Source organism: Mauremys reevesii, linkage group 2, assembly GCF_016161935.1.
Source record: "Mauremys reevesii isolate NIE-2019 linkage group 2, ASM1616193v1, whole genome shotgun sequence".
Lineage (NCBI taxonomy): Eukaryota > Metazoa > Chordata > Testudines > Geoemydidae > Mauremys > Mauremys reevesii.
This window is the reverse complement of record NC_052624.1, coordinates 94,513,337-94,534,313: the sequence shown is the minus strand read 5'-3', so window position 1 is coordinate 94,534,313 and position 20,977 is coordinate 94,513,337. Positions and strand designations below refer to the sequence as shown.

At 40.6% G+C, this 20,977-nt stretch overlaps 1 protein-coding gene and 1 long non-coding RNA gene across 2 annotated transcripts in view; one reads left to right on the top strand and one right to left on the bottom strand.

The window, feature by feature from the left end:
- The window catches only part of HECW1 (HECT, C2 and WW domain containing E3 ubiquitin protein ligase 1), a 451,523-nt gene that overhangs the window by 393,112 nt on the left and 37,434 nt on the right, over window positions 1-20,977 (bottom strand). The window lies entirely within an intron of this gene.
- Window positions 8,038-20,977, top strand: part of LOC120398515 — a 41,876-nt gene continuing 28,936 nt past the window's right edge. The window contains exons 1-2 of the long non-coding RNA XR_005594492.1: window positions 8,038-8,179; window positions 9,825-9,891. This is a non-coding gene — a long non-coding RNA (uncharacterized LOC120398515). The remainder of the gene's footprint in view (window positions 8,180-9,824; window positions 9,892-20,977) is intronic.

Here is a 20,977-nt window from a genome sequence, read left to right as displayed (position 1 = left end):
TGTGTCCAGTTCTGGGCACTGCATTTCAAGAAAGATGTGGAGAAATTGGAGAGGGTCCAGAGAAGAGCAACAAGAATGATTAAAGGTCTTGAGAACATGACCTATGAAGGAAGGCTGAAAGAATTGGGTTTATTTATTTTGGAAAAGAGAAGACTGAGAGGGGACACGATAGCAGTTTTCAGGTATCTAAAAGGGTGTCATCAGGAGGAAGGAGAAAACTTGTTCGGCTTAGCCTCTAAGGATAGAACAAGAAGCAATGGGCTTAAACTGCAGCAAGGGAGGTTTAGGTTGGACATTAGGAAAAAGTTCCTAAATGTCAGGGTGGTTAAACACTGGAATAAATTGCCTAGGGAGGTTGTGGAATCTCTATCTCTGGAGATATTTAAGAGTAGGTTAGATAAATGTCTATTAGGGATGGTCTAGACAGTATTTGGTCCTGCCATGAGGGCAGGGGACTGGACTCGATGACCTCTCAAGTTCCCTTCCAGTCCTAGAATCTATGAATCAATGAAGGTAAACAAAACTAAAAGCTGTTTAAGAGTACAGGAGAGAAAGGTTACCTATCTAATAAGATTTGTGTGTGTACGCGCGCGTGAGAGAGAGAATATGACCAGGTTCAATCATCACTGTGATTCACAGCTATCACTGTTACAGTCCAGTTTTTAAAAGTCTCAGCCATTTTGACTTCACATTACACAGTGCTGTGTACAGCTACAGAATGGCATGTATCTATCTATGCCATGCCCAGAGTCCAGAACCATTGTGATATCATACATAACAACAACCCACCACCCTTACTCTACAGCTGATCTGAACGCAACCATTTCATTAGTTATTTAAGGGAGATTGCACAGATGGTGGATTACTTGGCCCAACTGCCAAACCTGTGCAACAGCATGGGTTTTCAGCTACTTCTGATATATAAAGATCCCCAAAGGATTTACAAGTTATGAGCCAGATTCTGATCTCAGGTCCACCAGGGTGGTTCTGGAGTAATGGAATTATTTTGGATTTGCAGCAGTGAAACACAGCAGAATATGGCCCTATACACAAGTCATTTCACCCAGCACTGAATCACAGGAGGATGACAGGCAAAGGAGAAAAGGCCTAGGGAATAGGCCACAAGACTGGGACTCGGAACATAAGTTTAATTTCCGTCTCAGACATAGACTTCCTATGTGACCTCGTGCAAGTTGCTATGTACGCTGTACCTCAGTTCCTCATCAGTAAAATATGGTTAATACTTCTCTACCTCACACAGGTAGAGCGGGGATAAAATCCACTATGATTGTGAGGCACTGAGATACTACAGCAATAAGGGCCATATAGGTACCTAAGGACACAAACAACAAGTGTCGCACAACATGTCATGCCCAACAATAGGGGAAGCTGATATTTTGGTCAAGGACATCAGGGTAAACCCCTACTTGATATAAATAACATGGGCTCATAATTGTCCAGGCAGATCAGACAGGCCCTCGGTTTTTCAAGGTCTAAAATCATATAGTAAATTGCATAGAATTTTGTAGAGGGAAGAGCTAACGCTTGGATCGGATTGTCTGTGCTTGCATTACAATTGCTCGGTAAGTTGGTTTTGACCTAACACTTGAAATTACATAATAAAGAAAATGAAAATGGGGAAAGTATTTTGTCAAATGAAATGCTAAACTGCAGCAAGTTCCAAGGACAAAAAAAGTGTATTCTGATTGCTTCTCATAAGAAGAGAAAAATACTTTAAAAAGACAAAAACAGCTGCCCAAAGACAAACTTTTAATCAGAGAATATCTAGTAGTTTGAACTGTATGATTTATGTTCATTTTACATGTCTCAGAGCCCTTTGTTCTCCTCCCAAATACACCAGTGCAGATCCAGAGTAAACTCCACTGACTTACTGGAGTTATTCCAGGTTTATATCACTGCAAGAGAGAATTTGGCCTATGTAAGGAGAAATCCATCACTAAGAACTGGATGATAGCTCAAAAACTATCCCTTTTCTGTTTTTCTTTTTCTATTGCAGTAGTAGATCTCTTTTAACTGAAAAGGATGAACAAGTTAAAACCCAGGCTCAAACAAAGCCAGGAAAATCACTGATGCAGAAATCTTCAATTTATATCTGTATTGGTTTCGATGGGCAAAATCTTGCATTCAGCTATAATCCAATGCAACTCTATTGAAGCTATTTGGGTTGCACAGTTGAGGTCAGAAGTTAGTCCCACTTGGATAGTGATGGTCATCCAAAATAAAAATCTTCTGAAAGCCCCACAGGAGCACAGTTGTGTATAGCAGACCAACAGATGTCAGTGTAATTGTTCCTTGGGGTGAAACATCTAGTCATGCCTAGTTCTTTTGAAAATATCATCTCAGTGCTGTATACTGCATATGGGAGTATATTTTGTGACAAGTAACTACATTTTCGTAATGGACTATGCATGTATAACCATTGCCAAATTCTCTGTGCACGGGGCCTGATCATTCCATTTTGATCCAGATTCTTCCCCAAACGTTTCCCCCCGATCCCACAGGCAGGGTCCTGCAGCAGGTCCCCCACCTGGCTTGCAGATATTCTCCCACAAAAGCAAAACAGAGTTAGATCACATTACATTTCTGTGGCCTCTCCTCCATAACAAAGAGCTTGCCCTTAAGGGGTTCTGGGGACAGCTTCTGGCTGTATAAACCTTGAAGCCTGGGTTCAAGGAAACCACATTGGCAGGGTTCATATGGGTGGAGGCTCTGGACTAAGAGAACCAGGGCAAAGGCACACAACTCTGAGCAGATAGTTCTAGCCCCCCGCAGATCCTGGGTGAAGGAAAGACTATGTGGCATTTAGGGGTTGGACCCATGGGCTGATCTGCTGAGGGCAACCCCCCATACCTCTGATAGAAAATAATCAATAAGAGAAAAGCACTAAATGCAATCCCACTGAATTCAACACATTGCACCATTGTGAATGAGAGCAGAATCTGGCCCATATATTTGAATTATTTTTCCCTTTATTCCATGGCATGTCTGTCTAATTATCTTTCCTTGAGTCAGATCACTCTTTGAAAACATCCCTAGACGTGTGTTTTCAATATTCTTGGACAGCTGTTTAGCTAACAGTACACATTCTATATAGATACTTTTCCTAAACCATCAGCCCCTGTAATCCATTGTTATTGTTATTACTCAATCGCCTACAGCTGATATTACTTTTCTTCTCTAATCAGGGAATGCCCTATTTCAGGATTAATCCAAAGTGGAAATTTACAAGTACTTTATCTGAAATACATTTGGGTTGAATGCCATATTTTTAATACATACAAGTGCAGTAAAAACAGCTTAAGGACATACATGTGAACCAAAGTTTGGATCTAGATCCAAATTTTCCCAGGCTGGAGAAGCTCAGATTTGGGGCTTTGGTTTAGACCTAATGCTACCTTTCTTGAATTACTTTGACACTTTTGGTCTCATCTCATTCACAATCTACAGTGTGAAGATGTGTTAAAATGAAGAGGAAAAAAAGATTTAGAATTTCAAAATTTTTCTTAAAGAGGTTCAAAGGATGTGTGTATATTGGAGGTTTTTAATTTATTTCTAACTAGTTCACAAATATCCTTTTGTAAAGGAAGTTTTTTTTCTGAAAAAGTAGGCAAGTGTTTAAAACCTGCCTAGAAAATTTACTATTTTTAATACAGTGCTGTTAAAAAATACAACTAAAGATTTTAACTATTACAATTTAAAGAGAGTAATCCCAAGCTGAGACTTTGTATTGTAAGTTTCAGCCCAAAGCAAAGAAGGTTTGAGTCATGGATCCATCCAAAGTGGATTTATCATGTGGAAAGTAGAAAAACTCTTAACTATTTTTCCAATTGCCAGTACACAGTATATAGGAATTTCTCCTTCTCTCTAGCATTTGAGGATTAGTAGCATTTCCTAAACTTAAGAACATAAGAATGGCCCTAGTGGGTCAGACGAAAGGTCCATCTAGCCCAGTATCCTGTTGTCCTCCAGTGGCCAGTGCCAGGTGCCCCAGAAGGAATGAACAGAACAGGTAATCATCAAGTGATCCATCCCCTGTCACCCATTCCCAGCTTCTGGCAAACAGAGGTTAGGGTCACCATTCCTGCCCATCCTGGCTAATAGCAATTGATGAACCTATCCTCCATGAATTTTATCTAGTTCCTTTTTGAACCCTGTTGTGGTCTTGGCCTTCACAATATCCTCTGGCAAGGAGTTCCACAAGGAGCAAGGAATTGACTGTGCATTGTGTGAAGAAATACTTCCTTTTATTTGTTTTAAACCTGCTGCCTATTAATTTCATTTGGTGACCCCTAGTTCTTGTGTTATGAGAAGTAGTAAACAACACTTCCTTATCTACTTTCTGTACACCTGTCATGATTTTATAGATCTCAATCATATCTCCCATTAGCCTTCTCTTTTCCAAGCTAAAAAGCCCCAGTCTTATTAATCTCTCCCCATATGGAAGCCGTTCCACACCCCTAATAATTTTTGTTGACCTTTTCTGAACCTTTTCCAATATACACCTCTACCTCAACATAAGAGTGTCCTGGAGAGCAAAAAAAATCTTACTGTGTTATAGGTGAAACCACATTATATCGAACTTGCTTTGATCCACCAGAGTGCACAGCCGCGAGCCTCCTTCCGCCCCCCCCCCCGAGTGCTGCTTTACCGCATTATATCTGAATTTGTGTTATATTGGGTCGCGTTATATTGAGATAGAGGTATCTCTTTTTTGAGATGGGGCAACCACACTTGCATAAAGTATGGGCATACCATGGATTTATATAGAGGCAACATGATATTTCTGTCCTGTTATCTATCCCTTTCTTAATTATTCCCAGAATTCTATTTGCTTTTTTGACTGCCGCTGCACATTGAGTGGATGTTTTCAGAGAACTCTCCACAATGACTCCAAGATCTCTTTCTCGAGTGGTAACAGCTAATTTAGACCCTATCATATTATATATATAGTTAGGATTAGGCTTCCCAATGTGCATTACTTTGCATTTATCAACATTAAATTTCATCTGCCATTTTGTTGCCCAGTAACCCAGTTTTGAGAGATCCTTTTGTAGCTCTTCACAGTCTGCCTGGGTCTTGACTATCTTTCATAATTTTGTATCATCTGCAAACTTTGCCACCTCACTGTTTACCCCTTTTTCCAGATAATTTATGAATATGTTGAATAGGACTGGTCCCAGAGCAGACCCCTGGGGGACACCACTATTTACCTCTCTCCATTCTGAAAACTGACCATTTATACCTACCCTTTGTTTCCTATCTTTTAACCAGTTACCAATCCATGAAAGCACCTTCCCTCTTATCTCATGGCAGCTTACTTTGCTTAAGAGCCTTTAGTGAAAATCTAAGTACACTATATTCACTGGATCCCCTTGGTCCACATGCTTGTTGACTCCCTGTAATGAAGTTGTGTCAATAATGTCGCACCCCCTCAAAGAATTCTAGTAAATTGGTGAGGCAAGATTTCCCTTTACTAAAACCACGTTGACTCTTCCCCAACAAATCATGTTCATCAATATGTCTGACAATATTGTTCTTTATTATAGTTTCAACCAGTTCACCTGGTACTGAAGTCAGGCTTACAGGCCTGTAGTTGCTGGAATCATCTCTGGAGACCTTTTTAAAAATTGGCGTCACATTAGCTATCCTCCAGTCATCTGGTACAGAAGCTGATGTAAATGATAGTTACAGACTACAGTTAGTAGTTCTGCAATTTCACATTTGAGTTCCTTCTGAACTCTTGGGTGAATACCATCTGGTCCTGATGACTTATTTTGCTGTTTAATTTATCAATTTGTTCCAAAACCTCCTCTAATGATACCTCAATCTGGGACAGTTCCTCAGATCTGTCACCTAAAAAGAATGGCTCAGGTTTGGGAATCTCCCTCACATTCTGTTTAACTAACCTCCTCATTTTTGTGTAGTTCCCCTTCTGAAATTAAATGCTACAGTGTTGGGCTGCTCTGGTGTTTTTCCTGCCACAGGAATATTAAATTGAATTATATTATGGTCACTATTACCAAGCAGTCCAGCTATATTGACTCTTGGACCAGATCCTGTGCTCCACTTAGGATTAAATCAAGAATTGCCTCTCCTCTGGTGGGTTCCAGGACCAGCTGCTCCAAGAAGCAGTCATTTAAGGTGTCAAGAAACTCTCTCAGTATCCTGTCCTGAGGTGACATGTGCCCAGTCAATATGGGGATAATGTGGGATTTTAATTATTATTATTGAGGTGTTTCTAAAAAATAGACTCTCTAATCTCCCTGAGCATTTCACAGTCACTATCACTATCCTGGTCAGGTGGTCAGTAATATATACCGCTATATTTTTATTATTAGAGCATGGAATTTCTATCCATAGAGATTCTTTGGTACAGTTTGAGTCATTTACTATTTTTACTTCATTTGATTCTACGCTTTCTTTCACATATAATGCCACTCCCCAACCAGCACAACCTGTTCTGTCCTTCTGATATATTTTGTACCCTGTTATTACTGTATCCTATTGATTATCCTCATTCCACCAAGTTTCTGTGATGCCTATTATATCAATATCCTAATTTAATATGAGGCACTCTAGTTTACCCATTTTATTATTTAGACTTCTAGCACTGGTATATAAGCACTTTAAAAACTTGTCTCCTTTTAGCTGTCTGGCATTACACGATGTAATTGAATGGGACTCCTTTTTTATTTTACCCTTTCTGATCAGACCCTGCCTGTATTTTATCATTTTCCATCCTCTTGTCATCACTAGGACATAGAGATTCTCTATTAATAGATCCTCCCCTAAGAGATGTCCGAACCATGTGCTCCTCCGTACCTGTCAGCCCTTAGTTTAAAAACTGCTCTACAACCTTTCTAATGTTAAGTGCCAGCAATCTGATTCTATTTTGGTTTAGGTGGAGCCCATCCTTATATAGGATCCCCCTTTCCCAAAAGTTTCCCAGTTCCTAATAAATCTAAACCCCTCCTCCCTACACCATCATCTCATCCACACATTGAGACCCTGCATTTCTGCTTGTCTAACTGGCCCTACACTTGGAACTGGGAGCATCTCAGAGAATGCTACCATGGAGGTCCTGGACTTCAATCTCTTACCTAGCAGCCTAAATTTGGCCTCCAGGACCTCTCTCCTATCCTTCCCTAGTAACTGCAGTATCCAATCTGAGAACTCATAACATCTTTTTTTGAGATGACTACTGCTGTCCTACATTTTTTTTTGTTCCACATTGTTTCTTTAATCACTTAGAAATTTCATGCTTACAGCTCTGCTTTCAGTCCTCATGGTCTATTAGCCCTGAAAGAGTTTGAATTGTCTGAATCTCCTGACATTTGCTTTTTACTTATTAATTCGACAGTTTCCAGTTCATCGGTAAAAGATGTGGATGCCATTTCCTACCTATGTTATATTCTTGTAGATAATATATTGTCCTAGAAAAGTCAAATCAGACCAAGTTAGAGAATGAAAGAGCTGCACTTGATAACAAAACACTACAGCTGTTGTGCAAAGGCAGTTTGAGTACAGTTGCTGATGAGAAGTGGAGCTTGTATTATAATAAGGACAGGATATTTCTCCACAAAGTTCTGATGAGTGTTCTGTCAATTAGGATTTCATATTTTTTTAAAACAATCCACATTATACTCATTCGCTCTATAAAAAAAATGTACACTCATTGTTTCGCTTCTGCAGCAATGTGTCATCTAGAAAGGAGCATTGTATACTTACACTTGAAAAAGCATTCACTATTCATGACCACAAAGTAGCTATGAAGTTTGTTCAAGATACAGGGATAAATATTAAGGTGACACTAGCTTCCAAATCAAAACACAGCACACTTATATTGGTGAGAATGACGGGGCAGAGCAACCCCACCCTGGTACCGCAGGGGTTAACCCTTCCTTCCTAGCAGAGGAAGCCCCACCCCTGAGGCTCTGCTGGGCATGCTCCAACTGGAGAACAGGTATAAAAGCCTGCAAAGCTGCTCAGTCAGGGCTGACCACTGGAGGGGAAGGAGGGATGCTGCCAGCTCCTGAGGAGGGACAGCCTGCGCTCCAGGATCTGGAAGCCAGCCAAGGTGGGATGTGTCCCCTGTAGCGTCGTGCTCCATCAGGAACAGCCCAGAGGACCCCTCGACATTGAAAGACCGGAGGTTCTGGTAGGAAGTGACCCAGGGTGGCACTTTTGAGGAAAACGGCATTAGAGCTGTGCAGGGGCTCAGCATGTTTTGGGCAGATCACCGCCAAGCCGGTAAAAAGGGGAACTTGCCAATACCAGCAAGGGACTCTGGCTGCTAGGCTGTGCTATCCTGCCAGTGAGGCATGATTATATGAATTCCAGCCACATTACCTCGCCTGTGTGGGGGTTTTATATTGACTCTGGCCACCGGGCTGCACCACTATCCTGACTAAGGGGTGATTGCATAGAGGGAGGCCATCAGGCTGCCCACAGAGAGGCGAGCATGCAAACTTGGGAGTGGTGAGATTCTGACACCCCATACCCCCACCCCAAAGGGACAGTAAGGTGCCAGGCCTGCCGCAATGACATTTGTAAGAGTTTAGAAATCATCATTCAAAGGAGAAAAGTACACTTAGAAAATATTAAATGGGTTCTGGAGTCACTACTGCCAGCTTCTAACTCAGCAGTGATGTATATATTCCTAGGGTTGGAGGATTTTCACCAGTGTCTTAGTGTTCAGAATGACTTGATCATGAAATGCAGAGCAAGTGTACTTAATATTCGCTTTGAACCAAAACAACAGCTTTGATAGAGTATTTGACCATTAAGTTTTTCGGTTCACTCAAAACTTTGTTCATCAGGTTGATCTTTTGTTCCATTAAACCATTCCTGCTAAATGGAACAATTTTTTTTTTAAACTTGGTATAACATTTTGTTGTTATAAAAACAGACATTTTGACTAGGGAAAATGAAAAACTGGGACATTTCAGGTGTCCCAAAAGAAGAATCTGGGATGTCCTATGGAAAACCAGGACTAAAGCTGGCCAGAAAACAACAATTCAATTCCACAAAAAATGTTGAGGTTTTGAAATTTGGCTTTATTCTGATGCAAATGAAATGGAGGCCCTTTGAAATTTTTTTGTGAAAAAATGAGGCAGACACCCACCCCAGAGTAACCAGTGGGTAGGTCACTCTCGAAGGATAGGAGACCCATATTCAAATATCAGTCAGATAGAGTAGGGAATAGAAGCTAGTAGGTCTCCCACATCTCAGGGGAGTGCCTTACCCACTAGTCTATAGGATAACCTCTCCTCCATCACCTGTTCTAAACACAAAAACATTTCAACCAAATGTTTTTTATTGAAACTGATACATTTCTGCAAAACATTGTTTTTGACTAACTGGCATTTTTCAACAACGTTTCATCAAAAAAATTTTCCATCAGCTTTAACTGGGACTGTTCCAGCAAAACTGGAATAAAATCACATTAAACATTGCATACAATTGAACTGCACAGTGATATCAGAATAATGTCAAGGCTTGATTCTGTTCTCACACCAGTCTAGGACCCTGATTTTGCAAAGCATTTAAGCACATGCTTAACTATAAGCACATGAGTAGTCCTATTGAATTCTGTGGAACTATTCATGTGTTTTGCAGAACCAGGGCCTAAGTGAGGAGTAACTCATTTTAAGTCAATGGAATTACATTCTCAAAGATGGTAAGAGATCACAACCAGAACGTAGATCACTGATGATCTAAGATCACTGATGATCTAAGAGCACTTTAGCCATATTTAGAGAGTCTTCCCTCTCAAATATATTCATTTTCATTATCCCCCTTAGCTATTGGACAGAAATGAGAAAGAAGAGTCTAAGATGACCATACTGATTCCCCACCCACCAATTACTGGTAAAGTATCCAGATGACAAAAATTGAGGGAGAGATATGGGTGACTTGAATATTCATTTGGTGAAGGTTGTTTGGGGAGGGACCTTTAACATAGTCATGACTTCATTTAAAATAAATAGAAAGCAAATTCTACATAATCAGAAGTCAGAGAAAAAAGATGGTATCTTAGGTACAGTACAGTCTGGCTTCACACACCATCTTACATTCTGATCCCATAGCTTCCAAGAATGTATTCAATGATCCAGTCTTGATGGACATTGGTGTCTTTAGAGGAACAGTATATTCTAGAACTTACTATGTATATCTACTGTTCTCCAATGAAATATTTTATGTGGGAGTATTCACAAATACAGCTGGCCTTGGAAGAGATGATACAAGAATACAAAACAGAATAGTACATTACCCTAAATTTTTGCCTAAATCTAATCTGGCTCATCTCTAGTACAATAGCAGTGACTCATGTTGTAAACATGCAGTCCTTATTCAGGCAAAATTCCCATTGCTACTGATAATTCTTGGTCTATAGGAGGTAAGAATTCAAACAAATAATGGATATTTTTTTAAAGAATATAAACAGAGTTCTAGTTAGAGGACTGACCTTTCTGCACATTTAGGCTAAGATTTTCAAAAGTGACTAGTGACTTTAGGTGCCCAACTTGAGATGTCTTAAAATGACCTGATTTTCTGAAAACATTGAGTACAACTCTTTGAATTCTGTGTTTTAAAGTGTTTAAAATTGGGCACTCAACGTCACTAGTTGCTTTTGAAAATCTGGGCCTTGTGCTCTATCACTGTTCCATTCCTGAGGGAATTTTCTTTCCTTCTCAAATTCTCACTGGGCAGAGGTCTATGCTGCAATTCCATCTTTATAAAGATTGGATTTAGACAAAAAACTTCAGATCTCCTCTCCTTAAGAAGTTAAGTCATTTACAAACCAGAATTTCATTCATGTGAGTCACTCTGAGATATAGAAAAGATATTAAAGAAAAAAAGTAAAGAATACAAAGGAGAGTTGAGGGGAGAGAACATGGATGGAAAGCCATGTCCTTGTTCCAGATGGTCCCCACTGAGGTCTATTTATCTACATTTCAGGATCAGGCAATGGAAGTAACCTACTAGCACAGTTATAGAGGCATTTAGTAATCCCATCTCTTGATTATTAATATCAATTCACATTGTGGGATGGGAGGAAAGAAGGGATAAATGGGATTGAGAACAACTTCTTATACCAAGTTAATTATCTTCCTCCCAGATTATCTGGGGGCAAGGTTGGGTTTATTATAATTGTGATATTTGTTAACCATTCTGCAGACCCTTCCCCCCCCCCACTAGTATGGCATTAGAATAAGATATTTGGCAAGATCATTTCAGATCTGTGTAGATACAGTAGCTAACATAGGGGTAATCAAATTTCATACTACAGAGCATAATCTAGGTGCAAACTCAGGTTCTATCATCCTTCAGCACAGTGCAGCCTGCTCTCCACCCCACGTGCTCCTGGCCTGCACTGTGGGACATTGTGGAGGTGGAAGTAGAACCAATGTTCTCCTTCTGCCTTTCTGGGAGCTCTAAAGAACCTATCACTGTAGATCATTGTCTGGGAGGGGAGGAGTCAATCTATAGACCAAATATCATCTAGATCCAGGAACAATTCAACCTTTGCCTCCATTTTTAATACACAAGACATATTATCCTAAGTAAAATGCCAGGAATGTATTGCTAGAATTGTAACACTGCAAGTAAGAATACAAAGCATTTATATGCTCTTCCACTTGCTGGGATCTGATGTGGACACAATGGCAAATTGAGCATGGATGTGGTCTGTGGAACTAAGTGGTAGGTCGCAATTTTTATTACATTTTTAACACAAGAGAGGGGCGCTACCCGCCCATCACACTTACTCACCTAGACCAGGCATTTAATTGGTTCCAGTGTGGTAGTTGCTTCAGTACCAGGCAAATAGGTTGAAATTATAGTAAAGAACAGAATTCTCTGACACAGATTAACATGATTTGTTGGGGAAGAGTCAACATGTCTCTTGTAAAGTGAAGTCATGCCTCAATCTATTAGAATTCTTTGAAGGGCTCAACAAGGGTGATCCAGTGGATAAATATTGTACTTGGGCTTGCAGAAAGCCTTTGACAAGGTCCCTCACTAATGGCTCTTAAGCAAATTAAGCAATCATGGGATAAGAGGGAAGGTCTTCTCATGGATCAGTAACTGGTTAAAATGTAGGAAACAAAGGGTAGGAATAAATGGTCAGTTTTCAGAATGGAGAGAGGTGAATAGTGGTGTCTCCCAAGGATCTATACTGGGACGAGTACTGTTCAACATATTCATCAATGATCTGGAAAAAGGGGTGAACAGTGAGGTGGCAAAATTTGCAGATGATACAAAATTACTCAAGATAGTGAAGTCCAAAACTGACTGCAAAAAGTTACAAAGGGATCTCACAAAACTGAGTGACTGGGTAACAAAATGCCAGATGAAATTCAGTGTTTACAAATGCAAAGTAATGCCCATTGGAAAACTTAATCCCAATTATACATACAAAATGATGAGGTCTAAATCAGCTGTTACCACTCAAGAAAGATCTTGGAGTCATTGAGGATAGTTCTCTGAAAACATCCGAAAACATGGCAGTTAAAAAAGCTAACTAAATGTTAGGAACCATAAAGAAAGGAATAGCTAAGAAGACATAATATAATGCTCACACCTTGAATGTTGCATGAAGTTCTGGTCACCACATCTCAAAAAGAACATTAGAAATGGAAAAGGAAAACCGAGAAGGAAAACAAATGATTAAGGATATGGAACCAGCTTCCATATGAGGGGAGATTAAAAAGATTCGGTCTTTTCAACTTGGAAAAGAGACGACTAAGGGATGATGTGATAGAGGTCTACAAAATCATGAGTATTGTGGAGAAAGTATATAAGGAAGCATTATGTACTCCTTTGCATAACATAAGAACCAGGGGTCACCCAATAAAATAGGCAGCAGGTTTAAAACAAGCCTAAAGAAGTACTTCTTCACACAATGCACAGTCAGCCTATGGAACTTGCTGCCAGAGGATATTGTGAAAGCCAAAACTATAAGAGGGTTAAAAAAAGAATTAGATAAGTTCATGGAGGATAGGTAAGTTTAATAGCTATTAGCTAAGATAATCAGGGATGCAACCCCATGCTCTGGGTTTCCCTAGCCTCTGATTACCAGAAGGTGGAGTGAATGAGAGGATGGATCACTGATGATTGTCTGTGTTCTGTTCATTCCCTCTGAAGCACCTGGCATTGACTACCATTGGAAAACAGGATACTGGTCTAGATGGACCATTGGTCTGACCTCATATGGCCGTTCTTATCTTGGTTACAGGGTTCCTTACCATATATAGCCCATAATGCAGGGTAGACTCTCCTCAGTCTTCCCTCCAGGACTCAGCTCTCTGAGTCCTTGCATTCTCCCTGGTGTGAGGGGGACAGAGGGTGCAGCAGGGTGGAGACCTCGGCCTGCAAAGGCCACAAGGTCTGATCCTATCCCATGAACCCAAGGTCCATCACCAAAATCCCAGCTCTTTTACCTCTGAGAACTGTTCATTTTATTCTCATAACTGCACTGGAAACTGGCCGCGAATTGTGACATGTAAGCAACACCACCCCAGTATCTTAGCTAGGTACTATGTGCATTCTTACTTAACCAGGCAAGGAGGAAGAAGACAAAAAACTCCATGGTCCTCTGCCAATTTGCCCATGGGAGAAAAAATTCCTTCCTGACACCCTGAACAATCAATTGGCTAGACCCACAGCATCTGTCAGGATGGATTCCCATTTCTAGTTCAGGTGGGTTACTGGAATGGAGCCAAAAGAGGCTCCACATGGCCCCTGCACTGGGCTAAATTCTGGGAGCTGGGGAATGCTGGCCAATCAGCACCTGTCTCCCCCAGCTGGCCATTGGGTGCCAAAGTCTCCCAAGGGATGAGCTACCTATTGTCCCTCAGCAAATGTCTTCCTCCCTTGCTACTGGTACTGTCCCCCTTTCACTGCCGGCCCCATCAGTCTCCCTCATCTGTTGATGCGGGTGGGTGGCATTTTGCACATTTTAAAACAATGCATGATGTATGTTTTAATACATTACAAATTCCTGAAAAAGGGTGACATGATAAGAGACATTATTATGGAAGATCTATAGTAGTTGCATTCACTCAATATCAGGTTTGAAGGATCAGCAGCCCAAAGCAAAGGAGAGACATGAAAACTAGAGGGAAGTGTCAGCTGTGAGATTTTAACAACCCAAAGCAAGAAAATTAAGGATGAACAGAGCCGTAACTCCATCCTTAATTCACAGCTTTTACTTCTGCAATGCTTAGAGAACTTCCCCTTTGAAAAAGCACTATGTTCTATATAAATGTTAAATTATCAGAGGATGCTCTGTACAGTACAGCAAGGCAAAGCACATGATCTTTCACACTGTCATGAGAGCTACAAATCCCATACGTGTGTGATATTATCGCTCTGTTATTTAGTAAAATGAAACAATGGCTTCTTGCTACACCAACAGTAAGTGGCAGAGAAAACATGACAATTACAATTCACACTTGCATTGCACCATTTGTGTGAGGATCTCAAAGCACTATACCCATAACAAATCCCTCAGCAGCTATGTGCAGAAGAGTGTCGTCCCCGCCCCCCTATAACAGGGGCACTTCCCAAACAGAAAGTTATCAGGATTAAAAATTTTACTTTAATCATTTGAAGGAACTACAGGAGGGGATTGCTCGGTGCCCCAGACTGCATAGAACATGAGATATTCCAGTAGGGGGTTCTAGAACAAAACAGCAGACTGTCACAGAACAGCCTATGAGCCACTACACAAAATCTTGGGTGACTAAATTAACGGACATGTGCTGAGGTAGGGCAATCTACAGCACATCACCAAGTTCTGAGCTGGAGATGCCATTGATTTTTAATCGCCTTTTTCCAGGTGACTGTACTGAGGCACATACAGTAGCTTTCCCAAGGTCATGCAGGAAGTCAGTGGAGAAGTTGGAATAGAACCAAGGAGTCCTAATTCTCAGCCCCCTGGGACAATTCTCAGTTTCCCTGCATTCATCATTTTAAGTCAGGCAGCTGATAACATTTTAGAATGTAGTTTATTCTCTTCAGCATGAGAGAAGAGTGAGTCTTTCATACAGTATCTTGCTGAGTGTAAGGAAGGCATTTTTTGTTTTACCTCCAGCTTGTAATATGATAGGTGGATGTCTGAAAACAGATGAAATAAAAACATATCTTATACCAATTTAATGGGATGAATACTGCATTGACGTCAATAAGACTATGAGAACTGATGTGATCATGGTGAATAGGATTTAACCTAGTATAGATGCACTAAAAACATTGCTACTGCAGGAGCTGGAGTTAAAATCCACATGGAAATGGACAGTAGGAATACAGAGGAGAAAGAATGACAGTGGTGTCCAGTTTTAAGCTTGCCTCAATTTTTCAGATCATAATGAAAATCAATATTTAAAGCACTTTGGGAAATTGATAAAAGGTACTAACTTCTGTGTTTTGGTTGTTTCCATTTACAACTACCATTTATTAACTTTTTGGGTGGAGGGATAGGGATTAGGCAGAATCTATTTAATCTTTTTTCATTTGTTTAACCAGATTACCATAGCTAATAATTTACTCCCTTTATGCAGGTTTATTTACTGATTGACATGTAGTTTTCCTCTGATAGTCAGAGGACAGGAATATTATAAAGTGAAGATCATGAACCTGCTCCTTGGTAATATGTTTACAATAACCTATACCAAAACTTCTCAGTAAGGTTGGTTAGAGAAAATTATGTAACTGGTTGATTTTGCAACCTGATATGTGACGAGCAGTTGTTAAAAGTTCTGAGCTACATACCTCAATGGTTTTCTACAGTAAGTATTTTTTTCTCCAGGATATTGTATCTCAGCTTTTTTAGAAAACTTATCTGATCTCTTTGGGAAACGCATAGAGTCCTGGAACTTTAAAACAATTCAGCTGTCCCTTTTTATTTTAAAAAAAGGATCTCATTATAGTCAATAGGCAAGCCCCTCAGATCAAGTGGAATTTTAGGGCCACAGTACCATAGAATCAAATTTTTAAAGGGCTTCCGTTTTATGCACTTTTTAAATTTGCATGTGAACTTGTTTGCATGCAATATTGCTGATGATGAATATGTTCACTTGCAATTCAAACAAATTTAGCTGCTTTGCTCATACAAATCTAGGTTATATATTGCATGCAAATAGGTATACATGCAAAGTTTGCACGTGAACACAAAGCTGGCCCGTTAAATTTGGGCAATGTTGTCTACCATGAGACGAATACTGCAATTGTACAACATCTTTCTCTTCCCACACAATAGCCCAAATCCAAGTAGTACTATAAGTGTTACAAACAGTACAGATGTGGTAAAACTACTTCAATTGCCCTTTTAACCGACCTTGAGATTTGTTTCAAGAAGCCAAGGGCATTTTTAATTAAAAACAGTGTGCGCTATAATAATCCACTGGATGGATCAGGAAGCAGGAAATGTAGGATGTGGGTATAAGTATAAGTTGTCTATGTCATGGTGCAGTTTTTAAATTTCTTAGGGGCAGAACATCTTGGAGACTGGTAAGCTTTGTACCAGGATGTTTATTAATCCATTGCTGTCATTATATGTGTGTCTAATGGCTTGATGGACTGAAAAAAAAATTGTGCTGTCTTGCTAGCTAAGTGTCTCCTAAGAGAATGATACTTACAAAAATCAAAAGATTGCATAATATTGGTCTCATTTCTTTTCAATTTATTCATCATGCAAAGTCGTGTGTTTTAAGAAGTCACTGCATTTAAATACAAACAGTTCCTAGTGAATATGCTTTGGTGGAGGTGTATCAAGACAGTATGAACTCTAATTGCTTCTCAGCAAAGTGGACAGTTTTTCAGTTCACAAAGTGTCACAATTCATCACAGCCGCCAGATTGGTTTAATTAGCACCCTGCTTTGCAGCCTCAGCAGAGGGGTCATGGACTGAATAGACATTGGAACCGTTTTGCCCCCATTGTTACTCCTTCCAGATCAGGACTAAGGGCTAAGGTCCTGTCTACACTAGAGATCTTACAGCGGCACAGCTGTACTGATGCAGCTGCTCCACTTAAAGATTGCTTGCATAGCTGTTCCATGCCGACAGGAGAGACCTCTTCTGTTGACATAATAAACGTACCTCCATGAGCAGCGGCAGCTATGTCAGTGGGAGTCGACATAGCGCTGTCCACACTGGTGCTTTGTCGGGTAATTTATGTCGCTCAGGGGTGTCCCCCCCGACAAGTTATATCAACAAAAGTGCTAGTGTAGACCAGGCCCAAGTCACATAAGCAGGGCAGATGAGGGAACTACCCCTTCTGATGTGTGTGCTGATGTGTGATACCCCTTCTGATGTGTGTGCTGATGTGTGATATTCACTCATCTGTGGATAGAAAACTTCCGTTGCCTCTGGGAATGATGTAGGGTGGTGTCTCTTCAGCAGCCCACACCACTGCAGTTTGTAAAAGGTACAATAATAGAAACCTTCATGTATGAACTGGCTTTTCAAGAGAGATGTCTGTGATGGATTCTATGATACTGCCCCTCAAAAGGCCATTTTGTATTTAAAAATAAGGATGTATTTTACATTAGAACTACAAAGCACTATATCTGATAACAGTGACACTAGCATGTTCTGGGCTATTACAATATTCCTTTTTGGAATGCAATTTCCTATTTACAAACCTTTCATATAGGAAAGATTGCTAAGAAAAGCTATGTCAGAAGCAGACATGGTAAACTATCAAAACCTTATACATCAAACACAAGACCTACGTTTTCAAAAGTGACTAGTGATTTTGGGTGTGTAAATTTTTCGGTGCCCAACACTTTAAAGTAGGAGCAACACATCGAGGGGGGCATGCGAGTCAAGTGCCCCCCCTCCCCCAGTTGCTGGCCCAGGCAGGGAGCAGATGGGGTGGGGCCAGAGACTGGTTGGAAGGAGCAGGGCCAGAGCCTCTTCTGACTCCTGGGACACTGCCTGGAGGTGCAGCGCAGCAGCTGCCTGGGAGAGCATGGAAAGATTGCCCCCTCCCCACCAAGGCTGAGCTTCTGGGGAGAAGGGACAAGTGAGCCAGAGACTCCCCTTCCTCCTGGCAAGCTCGGCCCCTGTCCCTGGAAGCTGAGCTCGGGCACGGAGCGGGCTGCTGCTGCCGCCCCTCCCCAGACAGGCTGTCTCCCAGGCAGCTGGCTATGCAGCACAGAGCGGTGGCTGGGAGCAGCTCCATCCTGCTCCCCACCAGGCGGTACTTTGGTGGCAGCTTTACCGCCGCCACTTCCATTGGCCTCCCCAAGCACCTGCTTGCTGCACTGGGCCCTGCCCAGAATGGATTGATGGGTCTTCCTGTAATGGACAAGATCTTCACTCATGATGGGTTACAAGGAAAGCTCTAATTAGGCAACTCCTTCCTTGACATCAAATTATTTATATATATAGACTCCAATTTAGACAACTAGTGGCCTAGCTCTATTAATACCACCGACTGTCAATGGAACTATGCTGATTTATACTACTGAGAATCAACTCCAGTGTATTTAAATTACAACAATATGGATTACACCATACTTGAAATTGTCTTGCACGTTAAAAGGCATTGGATGACAGTCTAGCAGAAAATGGAGTAGATGTAATTTCATTATGTTTGATTACACATATAAACCCAGGGTTGTTTGGAAACACCTACAGCTTCATTTTGTAACTTGTCATTGTCACCTTGTTTACTATTACAGTGTTAGGGTTTATTTTTGGTTATTTCTAAACCTGTAGACTGCAAAAAGCAATACCTCTGGGAGTGGCAGGATGCTGCTGGAGATGGTTTTGATTCCTGCCTGACTCAGTCAATGACCTGCTGTTGCTTTCATAGAACTGAGAGTAGCTGTGGCCTTTCTGCAGCTCAGGAACAGAGTAACCCAGTTTTTAGGTACCTGGGGTTGATTAATAAAAGACAGCTTACATGCGTGCTTATGCAATTGATGTCTGGAATTTTTATGCCAGAGGATGTTTCACGCAAAAAGAAAAGATTTATTCTGACAGTTGCTGCTGTGAGGGGAAGTTTTCAGTGATGGAATAGCGTGGCTCAGAATTCAAGGGTAGTGGGAAATCTCCTATATTCACTGAAGGAGGACTAGTCATGGGTTCATCATTAGAATTTACACTAGATAGCAGTGTTCTCCTTTTGCTGGCAATCAAGAACGGAGCTGAAACATTAGGCCCAATTCTTTTACACCAGTGCAGTCCCATTAACTGAGATAGTTTAGCTGAAATCAGAATTTAGGACATACTTTACAAAACAGTCTCTTGCCATGCATTTCTCAATTCTCAGGTGAAGTATTTCCACTAGAGATAGGGAAGTGTTAATACCATATACAAGGCACTGGTGAGACTGCATCTGGAATACTGAGTGCAATTCTGGTCTCCCATGTTTCAAAAAGATGAATTCAAACTGGAACAGGTGCAGAGAAGGGCTACTAGGATGATCTAAGGAATGGAAAACCTACCTTATGAGAGGAGACTTCAAGAGCTTGGCTTGTTTAGCCTAAGCTAAAGGAGGTTGAGGAGTGACATGATTGCTCTCTATAAATACATCAGAGGGATAAATAACTTAAATAACTCCTCTCCCTCCCTGGTAAGTGCCAATGTGGATACAAGAACAAATGGATATAAACTGGACACCAACAAGTTTAGGCTTGAAATTAGATGAAGGTTTCTAGCCATCAAAGGAGTGAAGTTCTGGAACAGCCCTTCAAAGGAAGTTCCCATTTCCCCTCTTTTTAGCCTCCTACTACCCTCTTGATTATATTCAATATTGCCACTCCATCCTTGATAATCAGGTGACCAGAAGTGAATGCAATATTCCAGGTGAAGCTGCACAAGAGCTTTATAGAAATTAAATATAACCTGTCCCCTGATTTGATATTCCTCTACAGAGTAGTCCCATGATGCGATTCCTTTCCATATACACATAGTTCATGACATTGCATTGGCCTTCTTTTCTCCTATATCACAATGCAAAATGTGTCCAATTTGCTCCCCATCACCCTATATATGTTTCAGCATTAAGATTTCTCCATCCCATCAGAGAAGGTTTGCCATCTTTTCAATTGAATAATAGTTTTACATTATAAATCATCACCTCCAAATAAGTCTGATGTCAGGCTTCATTGACTACATAGGGCGTGATTCTCATTTAAATGAAAGCCTCTTTATACAAGTCCGCCAATATAAAGGAGACTTATAGAGGTTGCAAGAATAATTTATACACATTTTAAGGCACCTTTATACTGCCAGAGAAAGGTTACTTAATATTAATGAGAATTAGGCCCATTGGGCTCAATCCTTATTTTGTGAGCCCCATTGCTGTCAGTGGACTTATTTCAGAGATGAGTCTGGCCAAAGATCACAAAGTAGGGTTGAATAAGGGCTTGTCTAACTCAGAGTTGCACTGGCTTAACTTAAGGTGTCTTTCAAAAGGCTATATGGACACTTATTTTAGTTTAAACCAGGCTTGTTTCAGTTTAGTTTGTTGATTAGGAACAGAATAAAACCAAAATAAACCACTGTCAAAAGGAAGCCGAGCATCCAGACAGGGGTTTGCCCTGGTTTAATTAATTAGGTGCAAGTTTGTGTGTGAACAAAGCTTAAAATGGGAAGATGTTTAGTAAATACAAAAAACAAGAATTAGCCACCACAAGCCAAATGAGGAGAAAGTAATCTATACAGTGTCCAAGAATCAAGAACGTAGCATTCCCATTTGATCCAATCATACAGGTAATTTATGAAGGTCCACCCTGTGTCCAGGATTATTTAAATATATCCCCTAAATTCTGATCCTGCAAGGTGCTGAGCACCCTGAATTCCCATAAGTCTGTTGATTGTTACAAGAGTTCTGTACGATGACGGCCCCAGGGCAGCTATTAACATCAATGACTTACAAACATGTGGTCTGCTCTGATTAAAAGAAGTCTGGCTTTAATCAGAAAGTCCTTTATATAA